A 12,325-nucleotide genomic window follows, 5' to 3' on the forward strand; every position below is an offset into this window, starting at 1 on the left:
GACATCAAAACACCGGCTCGTACATGTACGGTTAGTTGGATACAACAAATTCCTCATAATCGTCTTCAAAAGCAGATGCATCGCTAACTCCTCCAAACGTGGGCATATCTTGTTAATTGAATACGCTTATAGAATTCCTTCGTTCACTGTACTCGGCGTTTGTAGCAATGACAGCGGCAGGTAACCTAGGTATCAGTCCGCCGCTGCCGTAGCCTACGTACAGGAATATAAACACTGCTGCTGAGACCCCGCAATTCCCTCAAAATGCAATGCAATGCAAGGTTGGTTTTATTTCTAACATTATTCTATGAACAGACATGTAGATTTATAGTCTGTCGTTATAATTGATTTACCTCGGGTGTACTGTGGAGTGGGTAAGAAGTTTTTAATAGCAGGCTAGCATTGCCCGTTGACGTGCGCTAGCCTAGCACGAGCGAACTCTGCAACTAGAAGGACTGTATGAAATGTGTTGAAAACTGTCTCCAGTGATATAGAATACCAATGCTCACTTGGGAATCAGGCCCTAGGTCCAAAATTCCGAACTACCCCTTTAATGATTATGGTAATTAATCATTAAAAAAATATATATATATCGAGTGTGTGTGTGTGTGTGTGTGTGTGTGTGTGTGTGTGTGTGTGTGTGTGTGTGTGTGTGTGTGTGTGTGTGTGTGTGTGTGTGTGTGTGTGTGTGTGTTAACGTGTTACCCATCTCGCTCTCTTTCTCACTCTCTCCATCACACGCGCACACACACACACACACACACACACACACACACACACACACACACACACACACACACACACACACACACACATGCACTTGCTTCGGTAGATTAAGGTGAAAGATACTTCTTGCTAATTAAATTGTGTATTTTAATATGAGAAACAGGTGCAACATGTATTGGATTTAATCATAATAACAAAACAGAAAACATATTCTTGACAATTTTCAAACAGAATCTTATTATCCATCATCATTTGTTATTTTTCATTGTGAATCCTCCATATTGCGATTTGTGCAGGCCTATTATATTACTTAATTCAGTAGTAACTGTATCATCTTATCACATGCATGTGACTTACGCCAGTTTGACCAGCAGGGGGCAGCGCTGCCCCGTTACCGAACTGTTGGTTGCACACAGCATCACAGCGTTTCTTTACACCTCTCGAGAAAGGCACTAGACTGTATAGTTATCACCAAAATAAGGATTCAATCCATCCCACAAACTATACAACCTACTACCTCACCTCGCAAGGTCTAGCTCGAGTAGAAAAGTAGGACAACTATCTAAATCAATCCATTTAATTTGCGATATCCTGGATTCAGGTCCGTAATGCGGGTTCAACAGGTCGACGGTGAATCCTCTGCCTCCTTAGGAAAGACAGTAGATTGTATAGTTAACGCAGAGGGAGGACTCGGCCCCACAACTATTCAATCTACTACCTCAGCCACAAGAACAGACGCCGCTGCAGGTGAGCACGGCAGCACAGCCTGCACACAGACACGCACTGGAAGAGACAAGCACAAAACAAGTCAGTCTGACGGTGTGCAGAGGGAGTTTGGTGACGGTTTATCTTGAAAGCATTATTTTAGAAAGAAGACAAAGACCCAAACAAAGGCGAAGTGAGTGGTTATGATCAGGTTGGCCCTTCTCCGTGTTTTTTATAGCAATAGAACTCAACTGACACTTTGATTTATGAGAGACAAGCAACCGTGCAAACAATGAGGCCTAAACCCTGTGATGAGATGACGCAACTGTCATCTCTCCCCAAAACTTCGGTCGGACAAATGCAGAGTCATGTGAGTTGTAAATAGGATCTGATGTGAACCGAATGTCAAAGGAAGTCTGTTTTTTGCATGCAGTTGATCACACACACACACACAGTCACACACACACACACACACACACACAGACACACACACACACACACACACACACAGACACACACACACAGTAAACGCAGTTTTTGTCTCTTTTCCACAAATTTGAGTGAGAGAATTCATATCAGTAGGACATTGTAAAAAGTAAAATCCTTTTTTTTGTATTTAAGTCAAACACTAATACAGAAAAAGTGGTAAAAGTGGTCAATTTAGGACCTATTCATGACGTTTTGAAAAAAGGCCACATCCACCTTTTGAAAAACCGAAAACTACTCATTAAACAAGACCTGCTCGTCACTGGGCTAGACTGGTTTTTGTCTCGCCCAGACAGTTTTGTCTTCTTGTGACTAAAGTCGGGCTGACTGTGCCCAGACACTGACTGTTAGAGATGGTCAAAGACCATACAAAGACCTGGGCACTTTGCATAAATTAGCATGTGAACTGTTGAGAAGCGGCTGGGCAGTTCATTAACATTCAGAATTCCACTTGGGTCCCTAATTAAGGCGAGCAGTGATTGAAATGTTTTGGCAGACCATGAGGTGGGGACTGCCAGGCCATGGGGGGGGGGACTGAAAAGGCAAGGGAGGCCTTGATAGAGATGTTGAATTAATTAGAAGGAAAATGCTATCAAACTCTCTCTGCACTGGCTACCCGGGGTGGAACGCGACACTAAGTGCATTTCTCTGAGCCTTATGAGCGAGAGACGTTTGTGTTGATTGCGAACAATCTTTGTGCGTTGTGGTGTTGGGCCGGACTACACCTTAAGAACCTCGAAACAGTTGGATTAGTCACTGATAAGAACCCAGCCACGTAGAGCGGCTTTGATAAGCATATCTGGGGGCCAGGCGCGCACACACACACACGCACACACACACACACACACACACACACACACACACACACACACACACACACACACACACACACACACACACACACACACACACACACAACCCGTGCTGCAGTTAGGTCTTGCCACAAAGTTACAGTATAACCTTGTAGTAATGTTTGCCAGCCACGACGATAAAAACCCAAAATCTGTTGTGAAGTTTTTAAGTTAACCCATTCACATTAGTTTCAGGTCATGCAGAAGACGCTACCATGCAGTCACACCAATAAATAATTGAGCCTTTTGTCATATTTTACCTTTTTCCAAAAATAGCGTAAATAGTTATCTACATCGCAAAACAGTAATAACAACGAAAGACAAATGAACAAAAACAAGACCAATGAAGCAAAGTAAAGGGATGCTTTGTCAGTCACATATTGTTCTAGATGATATCCATGTGTTTTTTTATAGCTACGATTCGCACATACGTATAGCGGCGCATGCTACCGAGATATGCATTCAATATGTCCATGGATGTTATTCTGACTCGTGACTCGTGACTTTAACCGTGTTTTCCCAGGCTGCCACGGAAGTCGGCGGCGAAAAGAAAATGGCTGCCCTCGTGTAAAAAAAAAGTCAGTTGGAAATCCGTGCCCTTCAGCACGCAGAACCACAGCGCTCTACCTTCTGGTAAACTTCCGTTACGACACCAGACAGCAGCGGCGGTTTGCAAAGTTTAAAATCGCGAAAATTTTCAGAATGTCATAAAAAAAAAACATTTCTATATTAATAAATCCGTTGCAAGCATTATCCAAAGGGCTCCGACGAGGAGGAGGAAGGTGTTTATGAGCGGGAGCGTCTTGACGGAGGGGTGAAGGACGGCAGTTGGCATCGGTCCGTGTGAACGGTGGCGCGGCGGGGGGGGGGGGGGGTTTCACGGCGGAGGTCTGTCTCTCGCTCTCTCTGTTTGGCTCGCTCGCCCTCCATGGCTCCCTCTCCTTCGTCGCGCAATCGAGTGCCAAGAAAATGGGCATTGTGTGGGCTGCCAAACGGCGTCTGAATGGGAGCGAAACAGGAGGGATGTTGGGGGACGCAGCCCGGCTGTGCCCATGGCGATGGGGGTACGGAGAGGTGGGCGAGAGGGGGGAGGGGGACGGGGCTGGGCTGCCAAGCAACCAGAAGATGCCCTATCAACAAGGCTGTTGTTGACAGCAAAATAACGGACGACAGTGTCGCCTACGGCTCTCTGCCAGACGAACCGCAGAGCGAGAACCGGTCGGAAACCGGGCGATGCGGACCAGAGAGACGGTTCAGAAATGTAATCATCATCCATGTTCATGATGGCACGCGGCGTTAACCTGATGTTGAGCGCGGCAGGTTGAACCTCGCCGGGCTTTCAATCTGGTGGTCGTGGCTTAGAAGGAATCTCCATTTTGTTTATTTGCCTGGAGTCCCTTGCTGTTGATTAAATAGACATGGAATTAACTATGAATCAATAGCGGTGACTATACATATTGTAACTGGATAAGCAATGTACACCTAGTGGGTCTAGGACTTCACCCTGTTAAATGTTTTTTAAGATTCAGTACTATGAAACGATTACATCTAGTACATACAGCGTTTACACTGCATGCAGATGCACATGTAATTAAACATATTAAAGTCGTCGCAAATTCTATTCGTACCCAGCCATTCAAAACGTGATCATATGATCAACCTATTCCTCCCTGACTCAGGAATCAACAGGCCACATAATCATATCGGCCATTTTGTGACTGGATGTGGTTTCCTTTGACCACGTTGTAACTTATTTACAACTTGGCCAGCCACACAGCCCCTTCCAGGGCTCAATGCAAATAATACCAGTTTGAAACCAAACAAACAGGGGAAGTGACCTGGCGCTGCGAGCAGCACTGGCAGTAGCCCGCTGGTAGCATGCAAGCTAGCCCACTCCTGCAGGGTTCATCTGAGGAGAGTACACAGGGGAGGAAATTAGCTAATTTTCGGTCTCCCTCTCCCTCGCTCTGCCTCAACTTTGAGACCTCCCTCTTTCTCTCTCTCTCTCTCTCTCTCTCTCTCTCTCTCTCCGCTACCCTTTCTGTACAGTACGGCATGCTTTGTCCTTTTTTTCTTAAATAAAACACACACACACACACACACACACACAAACACACACAAGCGCTGACTTGCATGTATGCAACCGAAAAAAAAAAAGAGAATCCACACAAATTCCCTACACGTAATAGCATGAGGCTAAATGTTTACAACCATGTTTTTTATCCCTCCCTGTGCAGTGAAGGAGGGCACATTTCTAAACTCATGAGAAACTCCATTAAAAAAAAAAAGCTAAAGAAACGGGGGCAGCCTCACCATGTCGTTAGAACCGAGGCCTAAACAGAGGCCTCAAACTAAAATGGAGACCCTGAACGGCTTCATTAGAAGCCCCTTCATGTACAGAACAATCAGGGATCTGGTTCACACCGGTTCTCCGAGGAGCACGCCTCCCCACTCTGGGCGGTAAGATTGAGATCGAGAACCCCCACATGGCAGACAATCGAGATTCGAGCAGTCGATGTCTCCGTGGCGATCGATAACCTTCATTTGTTTTAGGACGGGAGGCCCGTCTCGTATCGCTGGTCGACGGCGGTCAGTGTTTTCGTGGTGGTTCGTGGTCTTCGTTTGATCGGCTTTTCACCATCTGTTGCATACAGTGCTACTAAAACGACAACATCGTTTAGCGACCGAACTCATAGACTTCTTTACTGCGTTGTTTCCCTTCGCTCCCATGGGGGGTGTAGTCACTTCGAGGAAGGATCAAATGAGCAGGCCTACCACAACCACAGGAGTTAGTACTGCTGGGTTAAGCATCGCTTTGGTTGTAAACTTTACGATAACTTCATCGTATACGCTTGCTGGTACATACAATTACATTTCAATCATTCAATCGGTCGCCACTTGAACCACCTTAAGTTTCTTTGAAAATGAGCAACGTGTATAACCCCTACCTTAACGCAAACCTTCAATACTCGACGTCGGTATAGGTCGAAATCCGCATTAAAATCCCTTAAATGTCGTTTGGATATATGTCGTTAGGCCTCCATCTCAGATCCGAAATGGCGGCGATTCTGGCATTGTATTCGGACACGTGTAAGGTACGAAAATGAGAAAAGCACAAGTGATCAATGCGCAAAAAGTCAAAAAAGAGGGCAAGAATTGAAACAGTCGTGTACGAAGAGAGAAATCATAAGGCCTAGGAGGCCCACCACAAAAATAAATCAAGCATTATAGATTTTGAAATACCTGGAAGGGGGGACGGGGGGTTTCTACAGGACGGGCTAGCAGTAGATGACCCGTAGCGTAGGCCCAGAGCGATCGGCAGAACCCGAACAGAAAGACTCGCAGAAGGGGTCGACATGGAGGGCCAATCGAGAACACACTTCCACATCCATTTTGTCCGGTCGTCAGGAGGAAAAGGCTGAGCTGTGTAGTTGCGAGCAAACCCAGCTGAGCCAGGGGGCTGGGGGGTAGCGAAGTGGCTGTGCCCTCTCTGCCTGCCCACTCTGTCCGGTTGCAACAGGCCCCAAGACCTCGCTCCCAGGTCGAAGCACACCGGAATAGACGTAAAATACAGCAGAGAACGGCTCCAAGCCGAGTTGAAACGTGGAAATATATATAATATACAACTGAGACGAGCTCCAACCGAGGATAAATATCAGAATATGTGTCGAATACGACCGGAACGAGGCCGGACCGATCCCAGTTCGGATGTTTAAGAGATAAAAAAAACACAACAGGATCCAGCCCGACGAACCCCAAGTATAAAGAAATATACACACTGCGACTGGACAAAGCCCAGACCAAACCCAGCCGAAATAAAACGAAAATATATGAAAAATACAACCAACAGACTAGCCTCAACCGAAGACAAAATATAAAAATCGGAAAAAATCAACTCAGACCAGCCCCAGCCCAAATAGAAAGACAGATCCGAACCCACCGAGACTAGCTCAGACCGAACCAAACGAAAACAGAATAATAAAATAAAGACAACCGAGACTCCAGCCGCCAAAAAAAACAACCGAGATCCGCAGAGATGAAACAAGCTGTGAAACAGCACAACACTGTGATTCACTTTGATGCGTTTGCAGTCACTAACTTGCAGCCCCCCCCCCCCCCCCCCCCCAGAAAAACTCCCTCCCTCCAGATTCTGTGATGTCAAAGACAGACATCTCTCTTAGCCACGGGCTGCTTGGGGGCTGAGGGGGTGAATGAGAGTGAGGAAGAGCAGTGCAGGGAGCATAAGTTGTGATTAAGTAAGTAGGAGACGCAAAGTATACTTACGTGTTATCTTAATACGACACCAGATGCCTCAACAGATGCGTGTGTCTCCGCCGTCTGGCCCCTGATACGTTCCCGTGGCGTTTTAAGGGTGAAACAGCAGAATAACTTAGAGACTTCTCAGCGAAACCCCACAGTAAAATCTTTTGTCAGCACTTGGCATCGCTGTGAGGCACTGCCTCGCGCTTCCCATTTTCGGTAGTCGTTCCACCTCTCTCTCTCTCTCTCTCTCTCTCTCTCTCTCTCTCTCTCTCTCTCTCTCTCTCTCTCTCTCCTCTCTCTCCTGCTCCCTCTCTCTCTCCCTCTCTCCTCCTCGCTCTGTCCTTGCTCCTGCACCTTCCAGCGCTTTATTGCGATATGCTTTGTGGGAAAAAAATTGAAAAAATATGAACGGACCCCAAAAAAGAAACGCCCAAAATAGACCTGTGGAAAAGAAAAAGCATCGGTATCTTGTTTTTACGTGATGCCATAAACAATGCGCCCAACGTGCCTCTCTCCACAGAAACAGAACGCACCGGTCTCCGTGGAACAAGACTGGAAATATTTAGCTCTGGTTCTCGTGACTCCTCAGGCATTATCCTGGACTGCTGCCTCCGTGACGTCACTGTCTGCTCTCAATTCTGCTCTTCAATCAAAACTATTCCTTTCCCCCCCCCCCCCCCCCCCGTGCCTTTAAATACAGAAATAAACAAATACTGTAGCGTCCACAGCCACAGCTGCTGCCAGCCGCTGAAATCCCAAGTTCCTGGTTTAAAAGAGAATAGCTAAATAATCACAAAAAATAGAAAAAGCGATTTCCATCCAAACAAAGTCTGGACCTGAGGCGGCGGATCCCCGAGCCTGAAAGGGAGCCCAGAGAACGAGCCTGCCTTCACAAACCGCCGTGTGTCTCCCGTCTTCCTGCTCCCCGCCGCGGCCGCTTGTTAAAGTTTCAGCTGCAGCGGCTTGGGCCAGCCTACATTGGCACCGGTTCAAGACAGAGTTGCCTGTTTGGAAAGAAAAAAGAGAGAAGAGAGAGAGAGCCGAGGGAGGGGGGGAAGAGAGCCGGAGACCCAGTATCAGTGAGGCAGTGCTGGGTCTCCGTCTCTCTCTCCGTCTCTCTCTCTCTCTCTCTCTCTCTCTCTCTCTCTCTCTCTCTCTCTCTCTCTCTCTCTCTCTCTCTCAGCCTCTCTCTCAGCCTCTCTCTCTCTCTCTCTCTCTCTCTCTCTCTCTCTCTCTCTCTCTCTCTCTCTCTCTCTCAGCCTCTCTCTCTTGCTCTCTCTCTCTCTCTCTCTCTCTCTCTCTCTCTCTCTCTCTCTCTCTCTCTCTCTCTCTCTCTCTCCTGTCCTTCTATGACCCCAGTTCCCGGTATCAAGCCCACCTTGCTCATCTATTTCCTGGGTGAGGACCTGTCGGGGAGTCCCTGGTACCATCCAAGAGACCGGGGCCGGTCTCCCCCCTACTACTGCTCCCCCTTATCAGAAAGGCTACGCTATACACAATGTGCACACACAGAAAAGCTGCGCACACACTCGTAAACAAACACAAATGTACACAAGCAGACAGACACGTAGAGACATAACAGCATGGAAGGGAGTCCCACACTACACACACGCACAGGCGTGTGTGTAGTGTGTACGTGTATGTGCATACACGCACACACACACACACACACAAAGCCCAACACCACCAAATAGAATCATCACTTACACACACACACACACACACACGCACACAAAGTCACACCACACACAGTCACACCACACACACATACACGCACACACAACCATAGTCACACCACACCGACAAAGTCACACACACAGTCACACCACACACACACACACACAACCACAGTCACACCACACACACAATCACAGTCACACACACACACACACACACAGTCACACACACACACACACAGTCACACACACCACGCACACATAGACAGTCACACACACAGTCACACCACACACGCACAGTCACACACATACACACAGTCACACACACACACACAGTCACAACACATACACACAGTCACACCGCACAGTCACACACACACACACACACAGTCAAAGTCACACATAGTCACACCACCACCATAGGAAATGCAGACAGCAGCTCGGCTTCCTGGGTTGTCAGATGTGTGTGCGGTGCTCTCACGCGGCCTGAGGCTGCTTCAGTTACAGTTCACACAAAGTTCCCGGCCCGGCCTGCCCTCGTTTCGGAGCTCCTTTGTGTTCCGTGTTCCTCCCCTCCTCCTCCTCAGCGCCCCAGTCGGGGGCAGCGTATAGGTAGCTCTGGGCGGTGTAGTCGCCGTGGGTTTGATCACAACGCACGCCGGGAAGGACGTCCAGGGCAATGCACAGCGCTGTGGCTGTTGTGCGCGTGGCAGGCGTGTGTGTGTGTGCGTCATAGGCCTGCCTGTGTGTGTGTGTGTGTGTGTGTGTGTGCCGTCGTCAGGTCCTCTGGGGACGAAGGTGTCCCCTTCAGGATACCGTGTGATGACACGGCGTGGGTTCGGCTTCACTCAGGAGGTACAGCGGGTTGGCTGGTAACACGAAGGTTGCTAGTTTGATCCCTGGTTCCTCCTAGCTGAGCGTCGAGGTGTCCCTGGGGCAAGACACCTCACCCTCAATGCTCCCGACGGAATGGCTGTCCGTTTTAAGTGACTTTGAATAAAAGCGTCTGCTAAATTCCCTTCTTGTAAATGTAAAGTCTGTTGTGTCTGTATAGCCCTTAATCACAGCCACAGCCTCAGAGGGCTCCTCGACCCACGACCGTACCACACTCGTCACACGTTTGTGGAGGGACGATAAGCCATACATTTCTGAAACGACCAAAACTCAAGCATTCATGTCAACGGGTGAGTAAAACAACAAGGATGTGAAAAGGTTTCTCGGCGAGGAACTAGGGGTTTGGGGATTAAAGTTTGATTCAGGATGTGTTTGGAGGAATGGATACAGAGAGAACGGGAAACAAGGAAAGGACCTTGGCCCTCGTGAGTGCAATCAGACGACCCCGGGCACACGTCCTGTATCGTGAGCACGCCGACGTCATTGGATAGGCTCGGCATATGTTCTGTGTACACTACAGTGTCTGTCCATAAGTCCGTCTGTAAAACAGGGCTGGGGTTCCTTGGGTAATGAGACACTGATAAAGCCCCGATCAACTTAAAACTAAATTGAAAAATGGTGGTGCATAAAGACAAAATGGCCGCTTTGTGACCCTAAGCAAAGTGCTCTCGTGTGCTACGCTCCAGTGCTCAGTGGAAATGTCCTGACGTTTCCCATTGCACCACCGGGTGCAGCTGGTCAGCGGTATCAACGATTTCGTCACCATCTTAGATCTTTGAAGTTTGTGCAGCAATGCTCAGTGCTCCACTCCACCTAGGTGGCTTTCACCGGGCTCGTCCAGAAAGTTGACGCAGGGCGGTTGACAACAGAAACGGTTCATTGTAGCGTTGAAGCCAGTGAGACACAAGGATGTTGCTCATGCTGCCGTGAAGGAGATCTCCCTGAGTGTGTGTGTGTGTGTGTGTGTGTGGGGTGACGGCTGGTTTAACCTGTGTGCATTGATTGCTCAATATCCCAACAGGTGTGCGGCCCCGCCCAGCCAGCCCCAGGTCCAATCAGTCTGACTCAGGCCAGCCGGGGCGGCTTCAACCGGCCGTCGTCCACACACGCACACACTCCGCAACATGGTATGTTAAGTGTGACCCATCGCAGGATGGTTGACGTGTCTGAGGCAAAGGCACAAAGGCATGCCGAGAGGTGTAGGATTAGGCCATGAGCTGGCATAAGCCTCTGATTAATTCACCCGCGATTAGGTGGTTTGCGGTGAGATATCCTGCTTAGAGAATCCAAACCATGGAGTTTTGTTGGAGCGTTGTAAACTCCACCCCCCCACCTCTCATGGTGGTGGATGAGACAGATAAGAGCTGGAGGGAGGTGAAGTTCTTATGAATAACAGATAATAGACAACAATTACGTGGAACACAGATTTCACGTGCCCGGGGTACATTCCTGTCAAGTAGCGCGACGTACGCTAACCACAAAACCAAACCAAAGTCAGGTACGTTTGTTTCCTGTATACTCAGCTTCCATCTTGGGCTCATCATCTCCAAACCGCTTATCGGGGGTCCGTTCGTGGGGGCAGCACCTCAAGCAGGGGGTCCAAGACTTGACCACATTGACCAGCTCTTACTGAGGATCCCGAGGCGTTCCCAGGCCATTTTCGAGGCAATCACTCGACCTAGTCCTGGGTCGAGAGATTATGTGCCTGGAACACCATCCCTAACCGATGAACCACATCCACTGACCTCCTTTCTAGGCAAAGGAGCAGCGGCTCTAATCTGAGTTCCTCCCGGATGGCTGAGCTTCTCACCCTATCCCTAAGGGGGACGCCAGCCAACCTCCTGAGAAAACCCATCTCGGCCGCTTGTACCCGCGATCACCCAGCCTTCATGACCATGGCGACCATAGCTAACCAAACAACAACTATAGACTAAAGGAATAATAACTATTCTAGGGAAGCTTTTTAATAATAAGCTGGTTCTGGAAATGCATAGCGTCACAATATGTCCTCCGATGACCTTCGCAACTCTCTCTCTCTCTCTCTCTCTCTCTCTCTCTCTCTCACCCCCCCACACACACTGCACAATGTGCCATTGCATAATATTTATTTATTTTATGTATCCATCTACCTCTGGGTCTTTTTTTATCTGCCATTCTAATTATGTACAAGAGTGCTCACTTTGTAATGACTTTGATTGACTTTCAATGACTTATTTGGTTGACTTTCAGTGTTTGTCCGTTTGTCAACTGTACTGACTGTTCACTGACTAGGTCACCTGAATTTCCCCCGGGGGATGAATAAAGTATTTAGTAACTTAACTCATCAGACATTGATGAACGTCGCTCACCCCACGTCGACTGTGGAGGTCAGCAGCAGTCTCCCGGTTCCGCTGTCCTGGGTTCTCTTCGTTCCAGGCGGCCGCTGAAGGTGTAGCAGACGCTCGGTACCGGACGTGGTCCGCACGCTGTGAGGGAGTCCAGACTGCTCACATGATCCGCTCCGTGACCACACACCAACCCCTGCCTCTGGAGGAGTGGGGTGGAACCAAGCTGAATGGATCCGTGTGTGTGTGTGTGTGTGTGTGTGTGTGTGTGTGTGTGTGTGTGTGTGTGTGTGTGTGTGTGTGTGTGTGTGTGTGTGTGTGTGTGTGTGTGTGTGTGTGTGTGTGTGTGCATTCTACATAATGATTTGATTTGTTGTTTGCGATCTACCTGAAAGTCTTG

At 48.5% G+C, this 12,325-nt stretch overlaps 1 long non-coding RNA gene across 1 annotated transcript; it reads right to left on the reverse strand.

Annotated features, from left to right (window-relative positions):
- Positions 1 to 849: 849 nt before the first annotated feature.
- LOC132470539 (uncharacterized) lies at positions 850 to 8,513 on the reverse strand. Its single transcript, XR_009528667.1, has 2 exons — positions 6,012 to 8,513; positions 850 to 4,169 (listed from the first exon to the last, which is right to left on the reverse strand). It is a non-coding gene; the product is annotated as an uncharacterized LOC132470539 (long non-coding RNA).
- Between the last annotated feature and the right edge of the window lie 3,812 nt (positions 8,514 to 12,325).

Source organism: Gadus macrocephalus, chromosome 13 (assembly GCF_031168955.1).
Source record: "Gadus macrocephalus chromosome 13, ASM3116895v1".
Lineage (NCBI taxonomy): Eukaryota > Metazoa > Chordata > Actinopteri > Gadiformes > Gadidae > Gadus > Gadus macrocephalus.